General features: G+C 53.0%; 1 long non-coding RNA gene across 3 annotated transcripts in view; it reads right to left on the bottom strand.

Annotated features, from left to right (window-relative positions):
- Window positions 1-18381, bottom strand: part of LOC105261297 — a 33707-nt gene extending 15326 nt beyond the window's left edge. Inside the window, exons 1-4 of one of the 3 annotated variants that reach the window (XR_006591156.1) lie at window positions 15378-18381; window positions 12611-13390; window positions 6670-6746; window positions 6184-6277 (exon numbers count right to left, since the gene is read on the bottom strand). This is a non-coding gene — a long non-coding RNA (uncharacterized LOC105261297). Of the gene's footprint in view, window positions 1-6183; window positions 6747-12176; window positions 13851-15377 lie in introns of those variants that run through there. The other 2 variants (XR_006591157.1, XR_006591155.1) reach the window with 2 other exon arrangements.
- Window positions 18382-20236: the final 1855 nt, after the last annotated feature.

The raw sequence follows: 20236 nt of genomic DNA, 5'->3' as shown, positions 1-20236 counted from the left end.
GTGAGGAGTTTGCTAGTAGTAACCACGAGAGAGGAGAGGGGCTAGTGGAGAGGAAGCCCAGGCTGCAGGAGAGAACGCCACCATGCTGTCAGAGGGGGACTGAGCCTCTGCTGTCTGCCCTGTGAACCAGGATTTGTTCTGCCTATGCTGTTGGCTTTGAGAAAGACGGCCAGGGAAGTGTGTTGTGACCTCAGGTGCCAGGGGCCAATGGGGCAGGAATGGAAAGAAAGGGAGTGGACAGGAGGGATATGAGCAAAATGGGGATTGTGTGGCTTCAGGCAACACAACAATGGCTCAGTTGTGTCTTGTGGGAAACTGAGGACACCCAGGCCTAGGAGAGCAGCAGTGACATATGCACAGTGACTCCTTGTCAACCTTGAGCCCTTCTCCTTCCCTGCTGTAAGAAGGCTTCCTTCAGCAGTGTCTGAAAGTATAAAATCTCTCCACATCCTGCCAACACTAGAAATTATTGTTTTTTTGCATTTTAGCCATTCTGGATGTGTATGTATGTGGGGGGGGGGGCGTCTTATTGTGGTTTTTCATTTTCATTTCCTTGCTGGGTAATGATGTTGAGCACCTTCCCATGTGTTTATGAATCACTGGAATAGCTTTGTGAAATGCCTGTTCAAGTTTTTTTGCCCATTTAAAAAATAGGGTCTTTTTTTTTCCCTTTCTGATTTATGAGAATTCTTTATATATTTTGGATGTAAGTTCTTTATCATATATATACATTGCAAATATTGTCTTCTGGTCTATGGCTTGCCTTTTCACTTTCCTTCTTTTCTATCTTCTTTTATTAAGTTATAACTTGAAGGCAATTAAATGCACAGATCTTAGGTACAGTTCAATCTTTGTTTTGAAAAATGCATGTGTTACAAACTTGCAAGTAATAGGCCCTGGAAGTTTAATGCATAGTATACCAAATATAGACAATTATATTATATTATAATCATCAGACTTGCTAACAAGTCTATATTTAATTATATTTAATTATTCCAACCACAAAAGAAATGATCATTATTGATATGACATAGGTGCTACCTATCAATATGATGGCAATCATATTATAATACATAAATGTGTCAAATCAACATGTTATATCTTTTTTTAAAAGTTTATTTATTTATTTTGAAAGAGAGAGTGTGCGTGTGAGCAGAGGAGGGGCAGAAAGAGAGGGAGAGAGAGAATCACAAGCAAGTCCTGTGCTGTCAGCCGAGAACCCGATGAGAGGCTCGATCCCATGAATGAGGAGATCATGACCTGAGCCAAAATCAAGTCAGATGCTTAACTGAGCCACCCAGGTGCCCCAACATGTTGTATATCTTAAATTCACACAATGTTGTATGTCAAATATATTTTGATAAAAAAAGAAAACATCTAAAAAAGAAAAAAAAAGGAAAAATGCATACACTAACGTAACCCCTACCCCATCAGGACACAGAACATTTCCATCATTCCAGAAAGTTCCCTCATGCCTTTCCCAGTCAGCCAGCAACCCTGATCTATTTTGCATCATCATAGATTGATTTTGCCTTTAGTGATGATTTTTGATAAACAGAAGCTTACAAATTTTAAGAAGTCCAATATATATTTTTTTCTTTTATGGTCAGTACTTTTATGTCATGTTTATTAACAAATATTTGCCTGCTCCAGAATCATAAATTCCCTTATAATTTCTTTATGGTTTCTGCCTTCATATTTAGGTCTATGATCCATCTGGAACTAATTTGTGTGTGTGTGTGGTGTGAGGTAGGAATGAAGGTTCTTCCTGCCCCTGCCCCCATACATATATCCAGGTGTTCCAGTAGCATTTATTAAAGAGATCTTTCTTTTATCATTCAACTGACCCCGTGCTACCAGTGCAGAGCCCAATGCGGGGCTCAATCCACAAACCATAAGATCATGACCAGAGCTGAAGTAAGATGCTTAACCGACTGAGCCATCCAAGTGCCCCAACATGTTGTATATCTTAAATTTATTAATCTAAATTTACATAAATTGTATTTGTCCCTTTGTCATAAGTCTAGTGACCATACAGGCAGGGTCTGTTTCTAGACTCTATTTGGTTCCATTTGATTCCTTTTTATCAGCAATTAAACATGGTCAGGTCTCCCCGCTGCCTAATCCCCTCTGACCCTCCCTTAACTCCATTCTCTCCTTCCAACTCTCTACTTCAAAACAAAGATATTTCAACAGTTTACCATTTCCACCCCTCATCTCCCACTTTCTTCTGCAATCCCTTCCCAAGGTTGGCTCTGTCACACCCATAAAACAGCTCCCTCCTGGTTCACCAATGACCTTTTGTTGATTAATCCAATTCATCTTGCCTTTTGCCCCACATGGCCACAGCCTTTGACAGCAGTTTCCACCTTCCAGTCAATGGATCCCTTTTCCCTGTTCTGTGACTTGCACTCTTGATTTTCTTCCTATCTCTTCAGCTACTCCCATCTCTTGCTACTCTCCCTTTTCCATCCCTAAAGTCAGGGCTCCTTGAGACTCGGTCCCAGGTCCTCTTCTGTCTCACTTCCCACATCCTCATCTGGGGCACTCATCTCCTCCCACGACTTAAATCACCCTCCACGGTGAGGGTTATCCACTCTGGCTGCACATTAGAATCCCCTCTGAACTATGGGGAAATCCCAGTGCCAGGTAGAATCCTCAGAGATTTTATTGGTCTAGAGGTGGGGCCCAAGATTTGGTATCTTTCAAATCTTTCCAGTCTTCATTCTGAACCATTAAGAAGTATTGAGATCCGCTAGTGATGCCCAAATCCTTCACTCCAACATGTCTGTCTCCACATAATGCCACACTGCAAACTCAGCTCAAGTCTGAGCTCACCTTCCTCTCCTTTCCAAACTCACACCCCAGCAGCATTTACTTGAGTTAGAAACACAGGGGTTATTTTTCGTTCCTCAACTTCCCTCACTTCAGACATCCTCATGGCTAGCCAAGTATTTCTAAATTCCTCCCAAGACAATTCACCTTTTTCCACCCTTGTGCCTACTACAAGCTGAATGTTAGGGGCATGGGGGTGAGCAGAGCAGACTTCCTGCCTTTATAGGACTTACAGTTTAGTAAAAGATGAGTGGGAATGGGAGTGAGTGAGTGAATCAACAATCATGTATTTAATCTCCCTGACATGGTCCTGAACATCGCCCTTGCCTCCCTGGTCACTTGGTGTAATTTGTACATTTATTTTTTACAGCTTTATTAAGGTTCGATGGACATATATTAACAGCATGTACATTAACAGGCACAGTTTGTTATGTGTTGACTTATATACACCCATGGATGTGGGTGTACGATCTGATGGGATCAGCATCACATTTAAGATAACGAACACATTCATCACGCCCAACAGTTTCCTCCTGTCCCATAGTAATCTCCCACTGCTAACCTCCCACCAAGTCCCCAGACAACTCGCTATAGATTTGCTTGAATTTTCTAGAATTTTATATACTTTTTTTTTTTTTTTGGTCTGGCTTCTTTCATTCAGAATGATTATTTTGAGATATATCCATATTGTAGCAGGTATCAGTAGTTCATTCCTTTCATTCCATCAGAGGAATATGATTATACCTCTATTTGTTTATCCATTTACCCATTAATGGACATTTGGATTATTTTCAGTTTGGGACTCTTACAATTAAAGCTGCTATGAATATTCATATATCATGTGTGTGTGTGTGTGTGTGTGTGTGTGTGTGTGTGTATAGATGCTTTCATTTCTCTTGGGAAGTACCTGGGAGTAGAATGGCTGGGTCCTGTGGTGGGAGTATGTTTAGCTTGTTAAGGAACTGCCGCACTATTTCCCAAAGTTGTTTCATGTTTATACTCCCACCAGCCATGAATGAGAGTTCCAATTTTTAAACTGGGTTGTTTGTCTTCATACTGAGTTGTAAAATCTCTTCATATATTCCAGATACAAGCCCTCTGTTGGCTCTATTTTACAAGAATTCCAGTCTGTGCCTTTCCTTCATCATTTTCTCAACAGTGTCTTTGAGGAGCTAAAGTTTTGTATTTTAACAACTTCTAGTTTATTGATTTTTTCTTTTATTATTTGCGCTTTTTAATATTGTATTTCAGAAATCTTTGCCAAACTCAAGTGGTAACTAGGACTTTTTCCCCCTAGGTTTTCTTCCAGAGTTCCATAGTTTAGCAATGACAGGTCTGTGATCCATTTTGAATTTATTTTTGTGTATGGTGTGAGGTAGGGGACTTCTACCGGTCTTACTCCTCCTCTAATCCACACTGTAGGGTGGTTTGGCCAACATTCAAATCTTACCATGTCACTCCCCTGCTTAAATGGTCTCCCACAAGGCAAACCAACCAGCTGCAGCTGTGTAGGTGCCTCGGCTCACAGCTGGCCTTAGCTGACCTCTCCAGTCTTTATCTCCTTGTTCCGTGACCACCAAAAGCTACTTCTCAGACATCGAATGTTCCTCCCTCGACCCTGGGTTTGGCACATGCTGTTCTTTCTGCCTGGATGCACACTCCCCCCACAACTCCATCTTCCCTATCACCATAAACCTCTGGCGTTTCTTGTGGGTCCTTCCCAGATTAATTTAGACATTGCCTCCTCCCCCAGGAGCCTTGGACAGGGTTCAAGTGATGCCTCTGAGCCCCCAAATTGTGCTGATACACTGCTGGTCGCTGGAATCATAATTATCTAGTTATCTGCTTGTTTGTCTCTCATCCAGCTCCTTCAGGGCAAGGACAGGTTTCCCTCATTCAAGACATGAGTCAAAGTATTTAACAACCTCTCCAGGACACACTGGCTGAAAGTCAACCCGGCCTTGGGGCGTTTGGGTGGCACAGTCGGCTAAGCATTCAATTCGACTTCAGCTCAGGTCATGATCTCAGGGTTCGTGGGATCGAGCCCCGTGTCGGGCTCCATGCTCTCGGTGCAGAGCCTCCTTGGGATTCTCTCTCTCTCCTCTCTCTGCCTTCCCCCACCACCCTGCTTGTGCTCTCTCTCTCTCTCTAAATAAACTAAAAAAGAAATTGAAAATCAGTCTCGTCTTTATCTGTGTCCTCAGTGGCACGAAGGAGGCCTGGTCTGTTGTGGCGTGAACGCCCCAGGCATTATGCCTGCACACCGTCCCCTCCACCTGGGCATTTTGCTCCTAGGCACACTGACCTCATGTGTGCTCCCTTGGGGGCGGGGAGGAGGCCTTTGGGAAAAGGAGGAGCTGGGGCTGGAGAGGGCTGCAAAAGCGGAGGTTTGGGCAACGCAGGTTGTGGAGGTTGAGGAAGAACGGGCCCAGGACCTCAGTTCGGGGTGGGTTTCGGGGCCTGAGTCGGGGCACAGGGGGGAAACCCTGGGGAGGATCTGTGATTCAGGAGCTCCGGGCCCCAGGCAACTTCAAGGCTTTTGCACGGTCCTGCCAGCTCCGGCCAGGCAAGGGGGTGAACCTGAGGTCACCCCGAGCCTCTCGCTTGCTCTCTCAAACAGCCGCCTACCACAGGGGACCCGGGAGGCCAAGTCAATAACGCGAAACCATAAAATGTCGAAGGCGTTGAAAGTTTGGACAGAGGAGCAGACGCAGCAAATGGGGCCTTTTCCCAGGCAGCTCGTGTGGAACAAGCAAAACAGATTTATGAGCGTCTGGTGGACACGGAGTTGTGGGGGTTGGGGTGGGCGCTGGCCCGAGACGCGGAAGTTTCTAGCGCACAGGGCAGATGATAAATGAGAATTAATTGCACAGGTCCCATGACCATGATTTAATATGCGCGAAACTCTGCCTCTTCCTTTTGTGTGCTTTGTTACAGTGTCATTTGGAGGAACATAAATGCATTTATCGGCGCTTTTGTGGGCTCTCCCAAGGCCTCCCAGTCCCCACTCAGTCCTCTGTTCTCCGAAAGGCAGACAATCAGAGAGAGATATTGGCCTCTGCGTGTGTATGGGGAGGGGGGGCTGCAAGCCCGTCCTTGGCTGGGATTGTGGGCTCCCATGTAGCTGCATGGCCTGCCTTGGGGTCATGGAGCACATCTCATTCTTGCTCTAGACTCTGGACCGTCCGTGAGGCTTCGAACGTGCACGCGTACGCGTGTGTGCACCCTCGGGCTTCTCCTGAGTGCGAGACTTTGCCATAGGGAGGACCGAGGAGCTTGGCTGTTCGGAACCATCCCTCCCTCCAGCCTGTCTCTCGGGGATCAGCTGCCTTGTGGGCAGCTTCTTACCTTCCAGCACGGTCCAGGAAAGATGATGCATCCGTTTCTCAGATGCCCTTGGCTGGTGTGGAACAGGTGGAGGCTTCTCGGGTTCCAAGGCAGCCTTGAGACGTGGGAGGAACAGAGATTGTCTGGGCCTGGTCACCTCAGCCTCTGCGGGTCCTGACGGGAGCCCCTGTCCACCCAGGTTAGTGGAGATGGGTTGACCAGAGTCAGAGAGCCTGGGAGGTGGCTGCCTCTTTGGGAGCTGCACGGCCTTGGGCTGACCCTTCTCCCTCCCCAGGGCATCCCTGAGCCACCCTGCCTCAGTCACAACCACCCCACCCACCAGCACCTCGGCCAGCCCCAGAGGGCCCCGGGCTGGTCCCCAGTCTCCAGAGCCCTGGGCCCAGTGCCGGGGGAAGCTGCAGGGGCCCCAGGGGCTCAGAGGCCGCAGCTCTGGGGGCAGGAATCCTAGGCAGGTGGCCGGGGACCTGGTGTCTTCGAGGAGCTTACAAACCCTCCGGGCCTGCCGTCTGGAGTCTCAGGCAGCAGTCGTCTGATTGCCACTGTTTGCTTCTGGAACTCCAGTCCTGATGGAAGGGAGTGTGTTTGGGAAGTGTTAGGGCGGGCTGTCAGCGCATCATAAAGGACGAGCAAGATCAACAAAGCCCCCGCCACCTTGCACACCACCCGGCTCTGCCACCGGTGGTGTCCTCCCCTCCACCCCCCCTGCCTGGCCTGGGGATCTACAGCCTATTGGGGGCCTGGTGGGGAAACCTCAGCCCAGGGCCGCTCAGCTGCATGAGTACTCCAGCTCCCGAATTTCCCGAGGTGGAGGCACCAACTTTGGTCATCAAACAATCTAGGGTGAAGGTGTGACCTCAGGTAACCTGTCATACTGTCATACCAGGGTGTCTGAGAACTGCCCCAGTATTTTGCTTCTGGGTGGAGAGAAGAGAGGGGCCGAGGGGTGCCTGGGGGCTCAGTGGGTTACGCGTCTGACTCTTGATTTCGGCTTAGGTCATGATCTTGCAGTCCGTGGGTTCAAGCCCCGTGTCGGGCTCTATGCTGATGGGGCACCGGAGCCTGCTTGGGATTCTCTCTCTCCGTCTCTCTCTCTCTCTCTCTCTCTCTCTCTCTGCCTCTCCCCCACTCTCATTCTCTCTCTCTCAAAATAAATAAACTTCACAAAAAAAAAAAAAAAGGAAGAGACAGGCCTGAGTAGCAGCTTTGGGTCCCTTAATTGTCTCTAGGGACATCAAGGTGACTGCCATCACCATCGTATTTTGCTGTGAAAAACTCTAGGCCTCTGAGGATTTTCCTGTCCAGCCCCACAGGAGGTCTTTCACCAGAAGATTCGTGGAGGGACATCAGAGGACTTGCTAAATTTTACCTGTATGCTTACAGGTGCATTTTTCCGGGCAGAGCCTCAGAGGTCAACAACTGTAGCTCAGGGAGGGGAGGGACAGAGGGACGCACAGAGAGACAGGCCCCGGGTCTGCAGTGAGGGCTGAGCGCAGCCCTTCTAGATGCCCAAAGGCGTGCTGTGAGGCTGGAATCGATACAGCCCCCCTTCTATCCAAAGGAAAGTGAGAGGCGAATGAGGCCAAGGTCACACACACCTGTAAAGGAGAGAGCCATCCTGGAAGCCTGGCCTGGAGGTCTGCGGGCTGTCTCTATCAGAGACAGAGCTACAGATGGCAGGCTCTGGGTGGTGTGTGTGTGTGTGTGTGCTCACACCCTCACGTGCAAGCCTCCCCACCCCCCCCCCACGCACATGCACACACACATGCACATCCATGAACGCAAACCCCAACACACACACGCGTGCGCATCTGTGAGCACCCAGGGCACGCCCTGCCCCCCGCCCCCCAGCATGTGGCAGAAAGAGAGGGTTCCCACCCGGCACCCACCGGCCGAGCCCTCGCTCACGCCCGTGGGTGATAAGCTCTCCCACCACTGCTCCGGGCGGGTGAGGCTCAATGAAATGATGGATGAGAAGCCCGGGGGCCCAGGGGCCCAGGGCCCGGGCGACGAGCGAGGCCTCAGCAGGATGGCATGCAAACCCCGTCCAGACTGGGGCGTCACCCGGAATAAGATCATGAGGCAAACACGAGCAAGGCTGTAAACACGGGCAGACGATGGGGGAGACGGGCCCTGGGGCTCCATAAAGAGTGTCCAGCCCGCCAGAGCTCAGGGCCCGCTTGGCTCGGGGGCGGCCGAGGGGACGGACGGTGGGCGGGGGGCTGCTCCGGGCTTGGCCGGGACAGCCGTCTCGGGCCGCGGCTGGCCGGTCCAGCTCCGATTTGGCTGGGAAGCCTGGCCTCCGCACAATAAACAACAGATAAATCGCAATGTGTCTGGAACTGGTGGAGAGCGGGGAGAGGTGCACGGGGGTCACCAGAGGGCCTCTCTCCCTCCTTGGCGGCCTCCCCCTGGGAGGAGGGCCCGGCGCTCCAGGGGGACTCAGCCCTGGAGCCCCTAGAAACCGCTGGGGGTCAGGGGTGCTGGGACCAGAGACAGGATGCGTTGAGTATGTGGAGCCAGAGAGGGACTTTGAGGTGAATTTCCACCTGGAAAATTCCAAAGGAGTGTGAGGGCTCAGTGTTGGGTTGAAGGGCTGGAGGGCGGGGGCGGGGAGTCCCCCCTCCACCCCGCTCCTCTCCCCCAGCCTGCAAAGCCTCAGCTGCTCTGGGCACCCCCAGCCAGGGACATGGCCCCGAAGCATGGGACCCTCCCCTTTTCTAGAAGAGGAAGCGGAGACAGAGCAGTGAGGGCTTTGTCTTCCCGGCCTCTACCCTGCCTCCTCTTTGTGCACCCCCCCGGAACCCCTCCTTGGAGTCTCTCCCTCGCCCCCAGGCAACCTCATGCACCCGCTCCACCTGCTGAAAACCCCCTCCGGGGGCTGCATTCTGGAAACATCCACCTGCACGGCCCCCAGGCTCCTTGTAGGCTCGGGCCCCAAAGGCCCACTGCACTGCTCCCCTGCTGTGGACCTCACCCCTCCTGTCCCAGCCAGAAGCCAGGGTGCTGGGCCTGACCCGCTCACCCTTCTCCACTACCGGGCCCATCAATTCCTCCTCCCCAGGTGGCCCTTCCTGTTCCCTCCCGTCTGCCCCCTACCCCCGGGCAGCTCGGCCTTCCGTTCCCCGTGGCTGACGTGGCGGCCAGGAGGTTCTGCGAGAACGACTTTGTTCCCCTCATTGGCTCCGCACAGTCTTCAGGACAAAAGCCCATTCTTAGGGTGCCAGAGGGCCCACCTGGCCTGTCACTCGTCACCCATTACCTTCTGTCCTCTACCACTGGACACCCACCCAGGCGACCTTTTGCAGGGCCTTGAATTTCGCCATGTTCCACCCGCCACCAGGTGCTCCTGGAATGTTCTGGCAACTCACCCCCTTCCCTAGTCTGAGCAGGAGTTATGGCCCTGCCCCAGGAAGCTGATATGAAGGAAGAGACTTGGACCTGCCCTGAGAAGTAAGTTAGTCTAAAAGGGGAGACACAGTCATACTCTGCAAAGGGTTTGAGGGGGGAAGGCACAGCCTTGGCTCAAAAGTCTAGTCTGAGGGGGGCCCGGGGCCTCCTCTGAGAAGCCCTAATCAGAGCAGGGAGCTGTCACCCTGCCCTGAGAGCTGTGACCTGTGGGAGGATGTGGCCCTTCTCTGACAAGTCTGCATTCAACTGGGAAGGTCACTGGGTGTGGGCCTGCCCCCAGGACACCTTCAGTTCCGGGGAGGGCCTGTCAGCACCGGGTACAAGCCTGCATCCACCTTCAGGCAGCCCGGGCCCAGGCGACGCCAGACGCCAGACACAGGGCCAGGCCCGATGACAGCGTTGGCCCTGCTAGCGGCTGTAGGGCCAAAGCTGGGCACATCCAATACTGGCCCCGACGGCCTGCCGAGGAGCGCAGGGGGCAGGGGCACCGGGTGGCCTGTGGGTAGGAAGGGAGGCGGGCACCCCTATTCCCCTAACCCAGGCAGCCCCTTGTCCCAGGGCAGAGACATCTAGGACCACTCTGCTGCCCTCACAGGCCCACCCGGCCACATCAGGCCGACTTCTGTGGGCAGAGGGGTCCCAAGTCCTTAGTTCTTGGAGTATAGGTCCCCAGTGGCCCACCTTGAACCAGAAGCTCCCTAGAGAACGCAGGGGTGGAGAGTCACTATCTGCCAAGCGCCCACCATGCGCTTTAGCAGCACCCCGGGGGGAAATGCCCTTGTAGGCTCAGATAGGGTGAGTGGTTTGCCCCAAATGCACAGCCAGGGGGTGGGAGAGCTTAAATTCAAATCCAAGCCCTCCCACGTACCAGGCTGCCTCAAAACCTCCTTGGAGGGGGTCGGGTCTCCCCTATCAGACACCGATAACTTGTGCCTCTCTTGGGTCCCATCAACTGGCCCCAGACCCTGTGGCTGCACACGGCCGTCCTGCTTGAATACATAGTCCAGTCTTCAAAGAACACCCCAACAGTACCAAATGCAGGAATGAATGAAGGAATGTATTCCTTGTGTCTCCTCTCCGGGCCAGATCCCACACAGGCCACTGGGACCACAGAGAGAAGGAAACAGGGTTGATTCCTGACTAAAAAAAAAAAAAAATTATGTTTATTTATTTTTGAGAAAGAGAGAGAGCACGAGCAAGTGGGGGAGGGGCCGAGAGCGAGGGAGGCACAGAATCCGAAGCAGGCTCCAGGCTCTGAGCTGTCAACACAGAGCCTGATGTGGGGCTCGAACCCATCAACCGTGAGATCGTGAGCTGAGCCGAAGTCGGACGCTTAACCGACTGAGCCACCCAGGCACCCCTGATTCCTGATTTTCGTGAGGACAGCCTAGAACCCAAATCAGTGCCCCTGAGCATAATAGTCAACAAGCCATATGGGGTCACCGGGAGGGAGGGGCAGCCGGGGGGGAGCAGTCCACCCCTCAGGCCAGAGAGGGGAGTCAGCAGCATGCTTCATGGGGTGGGGGGGGGCATTCAGCCAAATCTTTGGGGAAGGATTTTCCAGGCCTAGGGCTGAGGAGATATTGCCAGACAGCCCAGACTTTCCAGGGGCCACACATGTTTCACACAGGGAGACTGGGACCCAGGGCGCATGGAAGCCAGGGGCCTTGACGGCTGACTAAGGAGCTGGAACTTTCTCTGCAGTCAACAAGGAGCCAGGGAAGATGTAAGGCTCAGGGCGACACCCCCAGCTTGTCACTATTGTAAGCCCACAGTGATGGTCGATGAGGCTGGACAGGCAGGGTGGGCCTGGGGACAGAGGATGGTGAAGGGTTCCAGTAAGGGACGGGGAGGTTCGTGCTGGCACAACGGCCATGTGGCCGCCATTACAGGGCTGCCAGGGCATTGGCGGGGAGGGAGGGGCCGGCAGGTTGGCTCGCTGAGAGAAGACACCCAGAGGAAGAGGGAGCGTGCTGGAGGGGAAGGTGGTTGGGTGCGTAGGCCTCAACTTTCCTCCTTGTACCTGGGCCCCAGCTCCCCCCCTCACCTCAGATAGCTTTCCTCCAGGTGGGTGGTGGGCAGTGAGGGAATCCTTCACCCAGGCAGCCTGGAGCTAAACTCAGATGACAGGCTTGGCCAGAGGCGGGCTCGGAGGCCTGATGCCTCCCGTTCAGTGAGGCTGTGTGCCCACAGGCAGAACCCAGGCACCTACTCAGACCCCGCGGCTGTCATGGCGGGCTGCAGGGCCTGGGCCTGCTTTGGACGGGCACTGAGGCCTACTGGTGTGAGAATCTGTGCCAGGGCCATGGGGAAAGAGGGTGGTGGCCCCAGGAGCTTGGGCGTTCCAGCCGCCCACGGAGCAACAGGCAGCAGGCCCTGGCAGGGAGCAGGCTGGACTGTGGGTGGCAGGGAGCCCTGGCCCGCAGGCAGCTGGCTTTCTACTCCTCCCCGGACCACCATCCAGCTCATCACTTTTCCCCACGGGCCCAGTCAAGTGGATGGAGACGGGGGGCTTTCGTGTGTGTCTCACGAGGGGGCATCAGACAGGCTTGGCATCTAGCCCCAGCCCTGCTCTGGCTCAGTACCTTGGGCAACTGACTGAACTTCTCTGAGCCCGTCTCTCCACTCTGAGATGAAGAGATGAACTTGGCATCGTGCCTGGTCTCTGGTGGGGACTCACTGAAGAAGGGCAGCTGTAGACGAAGACAAAGCAGGCAGAGACCCCTGAGCGTGACTGCGGCACAGGAGGAAGGGTCTAGATCTCCTGCCAGAGATCCTAATGTTGTCGTCACTGTCTTGATTATTGCCTCCTAGAGGCCTCCTCTGGACAGGGGTCCCGGGCCTCTGGGACCAGCACAAAGAGCACAGGAGGGGGGGGAATGTCCAGACTCCCCTTGACCACCCCTTGACCACCAGTCTTCATGACATTAGAAGGTTTTGCTGAGGGTCAGAAAGACATCACCAGCCCGAGGTGGCAGGAGGGAGGGGAGCCCAGTTCTGGCTGTGGTTCCACCCTTACCTGGCCTTTCTCTGGCTTCAGTTGTCCTTTGTACCCAGTGGCCGGGCATCCAGCTTCTTTGACCCCACACAGGCCACTCCCCTTCGGTCTCCAACACTGCTTGCTCAGATTCCCATAATTGGGATGCCCTCTTCCTCTTCTCTGGTGTTCCGAGCCCTCCTGGGGCCCCAGCACTCGCCCAGTCCCGGGATCCTTGCCCCAAAGCAGCCCAAGTACTTTTTACTGAGTCCCACAGCCAGGTTTGGGCCTGTACATTCCCTCTCAGCCCAGCCTGATGGCCAGGGGCCCAATCTTCTCCCCTCTTTGGCTCAGGCCATGCGCTTCAGGGCAGGAAGTGGGCCTCGGTGTCCCCATGTACCCCTCGCAGCCTGGGCACGTGACCCCAAGCAGTTCTCCCCGCTGATTCTACCCCCACCAGCTCTGCGTCCCCCTCTGTAATGGAGGGGGGCGACACTGCCCCCCTGTGCCTCGTGCACAGGTAAGAATTCGAAGTAAGTGCTGTCCGTGGATGTTCTCAGTGAGTCCTCATTGCGGTCCTGGGAGGTAGAGTCTGTTGTTTATTCCCTGTTCATAGGTGAGGCGATGGAGGTTTGGCAGAAGCAGTGAGTGGCTTCCCCAAGGGCTCAGAGCCGGTGAGAGAGGGAGCCGGAAATGCACCCGGGACAGCAGACAGGGCGCCCCGCTGGGCCGCGCTGCCTTAAAGGAGCAGAGGCTGTGCACATACTGTGCACCCTGTCGAGCTCTCCGCGGGGAAAGGGAGGGTCGCTCTTGTCATTTGACCTGTGGGAGAGGGAATCAGTGACTTACGGAAGCCACGCTGAGCCCATGGCACAGCCAGAGCGCTGACCCCCACTTCAGGCTCTTCCCCTACCTCGGGACCTCCCATTTCCTTGAGTCATATGTGAGGACAAATCTCCTTGGCTCCAGAGCACGTGCATCAGGTGGCTCCGACCATGATCTGCCCACAGAGTCTTAGGTGTTGGCTGCGTGGGCACCGAGCCAGTCGGCCCCGACCTCCCCACCACCAGGCCACCATCACCGCGCAAGGCAAGAGTCCCAGTTTACAAACGCATGAGCCCAGAGGCAGCCGGGACACGCGGTTCTGGCCACACCCCGCATCTCGGATCACCTCTTCAACCAGAGACATGCCTGTTTGTTAAGAAACGTCTAGGGGCGCCTGGGTGGCTCAGTCGGTTAAGCGGCCGACTTCGGCTCAGGTCACGACCTCGCGGTCCGTGAGTTCGAGCCCCGCGTCGGGCTCTGTGCTGACAGCTCAGAGCCTGGAGCCTGTTCCGGATTCTGTGTCTCCCACTCTCTCTGACCCTCCCCCGTTCATGTTCTGTCTCTCTCCATCTCAAAAATGAATAAACGTTAAAAAAAAAAAAAAAAAAAAAGAAAGAAACGTCTAATGTGGGGCACCCGGGTGGCTCAGTCAGTTGAGCATCCGCCTCTTGATTTCGGCCCAGGTCACGATCTCATGTTTGTGGGATCAAGCCCCGGGTCAGGCTCTGCGCCGACCGTGGAGTCTGCTTAAGATTCTCTCTCTCCCCCTGTCTCTCTCTCTCTGCCCCTTCCCTGCTTGCACTGTGCCCACCTCCCCCCCCCCCAAAAAAAAGAAATGGCTAATGACGTCAGGGGTCCGACCTGAGAGCTGGGTGGGGGATGATGAACTTGGTAGAGGTGAGGGTGGAGGTACGTTCGGAGGTGAAGGTAGAGGTGAGGGAGGAGGAAAAGATAGGATGGAGGAGATGTCAGTGGTGACGGTGACACTGCTGTGGCGAGTGATGTTGGAGGCAACAGTAACAGAATAACAGCTGGAGGAGAACTGCTGAGAGCAGCTCTTGCTTGACCCAGGCCCCGACCCTGAACATGGCTGCTCGTGCAGCCACAGATTTCACTGCAGTCTCAGGAGCCCCTCTCACCGGTGTCACTGATGAACATTTGGCTCCAGGTAGGATAAGGGGCAGTAAGGGGACCCAGTTGCCTCCCAGGCGTGACTCAGGCAGCTGATGAGGTGGGGGTTCCCAATCCAGGAAGAGGCTCAGTGTCTGGGGGGGGGGCGGGGGGCAGACAGTTGGGAGGTAACCTGGGGACAGCCCCTTCCGTTCCAGAAAGGAAGCAGGGCCCAGGCCGCAGTCACGCGTGATAGCAAAGGCATTACTGAGTGCATGTGGAACGGCCCTGGGCTCCCGGGCTATCAAGGGAAGGAGGCCAAGCCCAGCAGAGGGTCTGCTGAGGATGACACTGGGACAAGAAGGCTCCAGGTGCGGTCCGAGCATGCGCTCTGGGGCGGCCCCTGGGTTTTCCAGCATCTTTGGCGAGCGCCCGCAAATCCCTCCTCTGTGGCCATCATCGACACGCGAATACTGCAGGCCCGCCATGACCAGGCCTCAAGCTTTTCCATTACCCACGGGCGTCCTGCCCCACCCCGCCGCCGGCCGCAGTCCCCCGGCGCACCCACTGCTGGCCTCTGCCAGGACCCCCGGCGAGGGCCTGGCCTGGAAGAGCCTTGCCGGGGTGCCGGCCAGCCTCCCCAGTGTGCTGCCCGGGCAGTGGGCCTTGCCAGGTGTCAGACTCAATTTCCCGACCCTTCTTGTCCAGAGAACCAAACATCTCGTCCCTCCACCCAAAGCAGGTCCTCCCAGGCCGCTTCCTTGGCAGCACGAAGACCCCTGGGGGAAGAGGGGCCAGTCAGACTCACCAGCCAGGCGGGGGGTGGCGGGGGGAGCAGAATGCAGGAAGGTCATTCACCCCATTTGTCACCTACCTCTCAGCAGGCTGCCGGTCAAAAGGGAGGCAAGGTTGCCGGATGGAGGGGCCGGGGGGGGGAAGGGGCAGCTGCGGGCAGGGTGGATGGCGGTAATGGGGTGGGGGGAACGCGGGGCCGGGGGGTCTGGAGACATGGGTTCAAGCCCCTGACTCACCCTGTCCCGTGGGCAAGACGGGCCCAGCGTTCCGCTGGTAAATAAGGTCAGTGAGTAACAGGACTTTTGAGGTCCCTCCCACCTTCCATTAGTCAGCAGACTTCCCTCCCACAGCTGATCCCACGTCCCTTGCACAGCTTTGCATTGGTTGTTGTTGTTGTTGTTGTTTTGAAACAACAGCTCTGTTGTGATAGAATTCACATACGGTATACTTCGCCCACTTAAAGTGTAAAACTCAATGGTTTTCAGCATACGCGTGGAGTCGTACGGCCATCTCCACAGTTAATTTCAAAACATTTAGTGGCCCCTTTAGCCACCACCAACACCCAACGCCCGATCCTTCTGAGACCCCCATCCCCCACCCGTCCTAAGAAGCTACTAATCTACCTTCTGTCTCTATAAACTTGCCTCTTCTGGACATTTCATGGAATCATTGCTCCTTTAGAGAAGGAGGACACTGGGCAGACTGACTGCCTGTTGCCCCCAAACCAGCTCCTGTCTGAGGCCCCCTACTGCCCCAGGCCCTGGGCTCCGCACTGCCAGGCCTTTGGGCCGCAGACTCGTTCTGTTCCCTCCATCTAGCGCGAGTCCCATCTCTCTCTCCTTCTTGGTGACCCCTTTCCTTTTCTTCCCCCAACACTCACCAGCCAAACCCCTCTCCCGGGACCACTGTGACATTGTCCACTTCTCACTTCCTTCCCACGGTGGGAACAGTCCTAAAGTAAAAACCCAGTCCAATCACCCTGACCCAGCACAAAATCTTTCCACAAGTCTCCATTACCCTCAGGATACGGCCCGGACTTCTGCCCCCGCCCCAGTGTGTTCTGATCTGGATCCCCCTGATCAAAGGTGTGCGTTTGGGAGATGATTCCAAGAGATAGGAGGGAGGAGAGGGAAAGCGCAGCAGGGGCTCAATTCTGCCAGAATCTCCGGGGATTGCACAGAATGCTACCCAGGTTGGTCTGTTCCAGGGACAGGAGACGGGCATTTTTCTGGTGGCCCTCATCCCTCACGGGCCAGGAGAGCTAACCCCCATCCCCACATTCCAGGTTGTACTTGCTGTTGGGCCAAGAGGGCCCCCAGCTTGGAAGGCTCAGACAGAGAAAGATGCTACAGTCAGTTCTCTTAGAGCACTCCACCCAGATCCCCTTTGCCAGGCTCTGCACCCACACTATGTGGGCTGTGGACCTTGGCCCTTCTCCAGAGAACACCCCTCAGCTGATGGGAATCATTAGCTTGGAAGCTGAGCAGCCTACAGTCTAGGATAAACTAAAATGGGGGCTCCCTTGCCTCGGGTAGGGGGTCAACACTGGGATGCAGTTTATGCTCCAGACCTTCCCTGTGGATCGGGCCGAGAACCAACTTTCTCTGAAGCCACATTCTGCTTCCCCCGTCTCAGGAAATCGTGGCACCTAATCCTTAACTCGGGCTCTGCTTCTGGGGAACCCAACAGAGCCAGGCACGTGTGTGCGAGGCAGGGCTGCTGACATCAGTCAGGGCTGCCCACCAAAGCAGCGGGGGAAATCCTAGGCGGGCGGCTACACCAGCTCCGGAGCTTCTGACCACAGAGGCCCGACACCTCTCTGTGTCTCCCCTCCTATCTCATTCCTCCCAAACTGCAGCCAAGTGCAGTAGCGCAGGAGGAAATGTGTCCCTGGGGAAATGTGGGGCCCACCCCATGTCATGACTGTCTTACTTTGGTCTGGACCACAAACCTCACAAGGCCACGGGGACAAGAACTTGGCTGCACGTGGGCCTCGGAATAGAGTTAGAAGGGCAGACTTGGGGACCAACAGCCTCGGGCAGAGTCTGGCTGGGGGTGGCCCTGTAACTGGAAGGTCAGATTTGAAAAGGAGAGCAGAGGGTCCCAAAGGCAGGCATCAGCCTTGAGGGGGGCCCATGAGGGAGTAGCAGTGTTCTCACATGACATTCAAAGTCCCGTGTGGGTGGGTGGATAGTCCAGGGAGCTGAGGGCCAAATACAAAGGCCAAGGAGGGGTGATGACTGGCTGGGGGTGGGTGGCGGAGACAGGGACTCAGGTCTGTCGCAGAAGGCTCAAGTCCCACAATCAGGGATGGCCCTGTGAGAATAAGGCCCACACTCAGAGAGCAAACATGCGGTTAGATCCAGAGGCTGGCTGACTTAAGGTAAAGCCCCAGATGGATGGTCTAGAACTATTTAAGTCCCCCGGTCCCAGGGCAGGTCCAAATGGGCCTAAAGCCTGAGGTGGAGCTGAGCCCACCGGTGAGAGAACAAGAAAGAGGCTATCAATACCAGGAAAGAGAGCTCCCCCTAGGTCAGGAGGCAGGTGGCCCAACTCTATACACCCAGCAAATTTGAATAAATGCCTGCTGACTGGCTAGCTCTCGTGTAGCCAATCAACAGCTCTGAGCACCAGTTATGAACAGCACTCATGTTAGGTGATTTAAGGTCCTGTCCACGCGCTTAGCATCTCTTCTGGAATTGCGTGGATACTGGTTTTCTGCAGACACATTCAGGCTTCTGCCATAGCCTAGCACCCCCAGAACTAAAAGTACCTTGGGACCCAGGATCATGCCCACTGACCCTCTCAGGGAGGCCCGATGAAAGGGGGCTCCTCAGAGTAGAACCACATTTCCCCTCGGGTTGCAGCTGAATGAATAAATGAAAGTATAAAACTCACCTGGTAAAGGTAAATATATAGTCAAATTCAGAATACTCTAATAATTTAATGGTGGTATATATATTACTTTTAACTCTAGTATAAAGGTTAAAATACAAAGGGCTTTAAAATAACTATACCTGGGGTGCCTGGGTGTCTCAACGGCTAAGCATCGGCTCTTGATTTCGGCTCAGGTCATGATCTCACAAATTTGTGAGACAGAGCCCCACATCAGGCTCCAGGCTCAGCATGGAGTCTGCTTAGCATTCTCTCTCTTTCCCTCTCTGCCTTGCTTTTACTCTCAAAATAAATAAATAAATAAACTTAAAGAAAACACAGCTATACCTACAAGAATTTGTTAACGGGAACAATTCTATTTACAATAGCATCAAAAAGAATAAAATACTCAGGAATAAAGGTAGCTGAGGAGGTGAAAGATCAGTAGAGCGAAAACCATAGAACACTGATGAAAGAAATTGAAAAAGACATAAATAAATGGAAAGATATCCCATGTTCATGGACTAGAAAACAACATCGTTGAAATGTCCATTCTATCCAAAGCAATTGACAGATTCAGTGCAATCTCTATCAAAATTCTAGTGACATTTTTTTTTTTGCAGAAATAGAAAACACAATATTGGAATTCACATGGAATCATAAAAAAACACTGAATAGCTAGTGTAATCTTGAGCGAGAAGCTGGAGGCATCACACCTTTTGATTTCAAATTCTATGACAAAGTTATGGTGATCAAAATAATATGATACCAGCAAAAAACCCAGACATATCAGTCAGTGAAACAGAGTAGAGAGCCCAGAAATATGCCCTTGCATGTGTAGTCTACTAATCTTAGACAAAGGCTCCAAGGATACACACTGGGGAAAGGATGGTCCCTTCAATAAATGGTGTTGGGGAAAATTAGATATTTACATGTGAAAGAAGGAAGTTGGACTCTTAAACCCCACACAAAACTGAACATAAGATCTGAAACTGTCGGGATGCCTGGGTGGCTCAGTCAGTTAAGCATCCAATTCTTGGTTTCAGCTCAGGTTATGATCTCACAGTTTGTGAGCTTGAGCCCAACATTAGGCTCTGAGCTGGCAATTTGGAGCCTGCTTGGGATTCTCTGTCCCCTCTCTCTCTGTCCTTCCCCTGCTCATTCTGTCTCTCTCTCTCTCTCTGTCTTTCAAAAATAAAAAGTAAAAAAAAAAAACTTAAAAAAAAGATCTGAAACTGTCAAACTCTAAGAAGAAAACATAGGGGAAAGTCTTCTTGACATTGGTCTTGGCACCAAAACACAGGCACCAAAAGCAAAATTAAATAAGTGAAGCTACATCACATTGAAGTTTCTGCACTGCAAAGGAATCAACCAACGAAATGAAAAGGCAACATATGGAATGGGAGAAAATATTTGAGAACCATATATCCAATAAGGGGTTAATATCCAAACTATACAAGGACCTCATGCAACTTAATAGAAAAAAACAAAATGAAACAAAAATGAAAAACAAGGATCCTAACTTCAAAATGGGCAAAGGACCTGAATAGAGCTCTTTCTCCTCCAAAGAAGACATACAGATGGACAACAGGTAAAAAAAAAAAAAAAAAAAAAAAAAAAGGCTAAGAGGTATATGCATCATATGCATCATAATCAATCATCAGGGAAATGCAAATCAAAACCACAATGTGATATGACCTTACGTCTGTTAGAATGGATATTATCAAAAAATTTTAAAATAACAATTGTTGGAGAGCCTATAAAAGAACCTATGGGAACCTATGGGGTGCCTGGGTGGCTCAGTCGGTTAAGCGTCCAACTTCGGCTGAGGTCATGATCTCCGGTTCATGGGTCTGAGCCTTGCATTGGGCTCTGTGCTGACAGCTCAGAGCCTGGAGCCTGCTTCAGATTCGGTGTCTCCTTCTCTCTCTGACCCTCCCCCACTTGCACTTTGTCTCACTCCAAAAAATAAATATTTTTTAAAAATTTTAAAATTAAAAAAAAAAAAGGAAAGGGAACCTTTGGCATGCTTGGGTGGCTCAGTTGGTTGGGCATCCAACTCTT

The sequence above is a fragment of the Felis catus genome, chromosome E3 (genome assembly GCF_018350175.1).
Source record: "Felis catus isolate Fca126 chromosome E3, F.catus_Fca126_mat1.0, whole genome shotgun sequence".
Taxonomy (NCBI): Eukaryota; Metazoa; Chordata; class Mammalia; order Carnivora; family Felidae; genus Felis; species Felis catus.
Note: the sequence above shows the minus strand (reverse complement) of the source record. Positions and strands in the feature narration are given on the sequence as shown.